At 45.2% G+C, this 1325-nt stretch overlaps 1 protein-coding gene across 1 annotated transcript in view; it reads left to right on the top strand.

Annotated features, from left to right (window-relative positions):
- The window catches only part of T265_09253 (hypothetical protein), a gene marked incomplete at both ends in the record, with an annotated part of 36373 nt that overhangs the window by 12895 nt on the left and 22153 nt on the right, over positions 1-1325 (top strand). The window lies entirely within an intron of this gene.

The raw sequence follows: 1325 nt of genomic DNA, 5'->3' as shown, positions 1-1325 counted from the left end.
TACTTCCATTGAAAAATGTGTCCAGCACCAGAAGCTGCGTTGGTTGGGACATGTGTTGAGTAGGACGAACCACCGTTTGCCGAGAAGAGTGCTGTTTTCCATGCCCAATTCGGAGTGGCGTAAACAGAGAGGTGACCAACCCTTGACTTGGCAGAGGAGTATGAAGAAGATCACGAAACGCTTGGGTAGTGTCGGTGCTACTTGCCTTCCAGGATGGGGACCGCGTGATCCTCACTGTGCCCGTTTGGAGACACTACAAGATATGGGTGCCAACCGATGTCAGTAGCGCACTTGTTGTCAGTTTCTATCCAGATTGCCTGAGTGAATGTCTGGAGGTATAGGCACCTCGGAATGATTGTGGTAAGCTAGCACTAAGTCCCTTCCCTGTTCACCTTTACTCTTTTCTTTACAATGAGGCTTTCAAATAAATCATGGTTGTACGGCAGTACGGTATAGCCCTGCTATCCTTCAATCACTTCAGTTGATCTGGTTTTGACTGGCTCCTTAAGTGGCGAATTCTCAAACGGAAGACCTATGCGTCAAATTTGGGCAGGTTACTTAGGCCTTGACGCTGAGAGTCGATACACTTGATTTGGAGAACGAAAGGGATGCATCCTCGCTAACGTAGCAGCTGTTACTCTCCTGCAATATTAAAGGGCGTTATCGCCCGTTCGTTTTATGTGGGCACGAGATAGCAGGTGGATTAAACCTTACTGAAGAGGCAATTTAGACAGACGGAGGCCAAAGCAAAATGCCGCAAAATACTGCAGTACTCCTACAGAGTACCATACTGTTTACTCTTGGGAAGAACGCAGAATTAGACCACTCCCGCTACCTTTTGTGGTGACCTAAGGGATATTCTGTTTTTTCTGTTTGTCCTCAGCTTCTCATATTTTGTGGAATTTAAGCAGCGTATTATCTTTTTAGCAGAATTCGACACTTTTTCCATTTATCTCAGATATTTTGCTCGTTGCCTGGTGTTCACCGTGCTTGAGCGTGGCTGTCGTTTGTCAAACGTAAGGCGTTCTTTGATTCTTCTAGTTTGTTGGACCTTCTTCATTTCGTTGCTTGCTGGCAGCAAAATTCTTGTCAGTGTCGTGTTTTGTAGTAACGAACAGAATCTATCCTGTATCATCATTATCATCGACAACATGACATCAGTGTTCAACACCGATGCTTCACTGCCGTACAACCATGATTTATTTGAAAGCCTCATTGTAAAGAAAAGAGTAAAGGTGAACAGGGAAGGGACTTAGTGCTAGCTTACCACAATCATTCCGAGGTGCCTATACCTCCAGACATTCACTCAGGCAATCTGGATAGAA

Source organism: Opisthorchis viverrini (assembly GCF_000715545.1).
Source record: "Opisthorchis viverrini unplaced genomic scaffold opera_v5_270, whole genome shotgun sequence".
Lineage (NCBI taxonomy): Eukaryota > Metazoa > Platyhelminthes > Trematoda > Opisthorchiida > Opisthorchiidae > Opisthorchis > Opisthorchis viverrini.
Note: the sequence above shows the minus strand (reverse complement) of the source record. Positions and strands in the feature narration are given on the sequence as shown.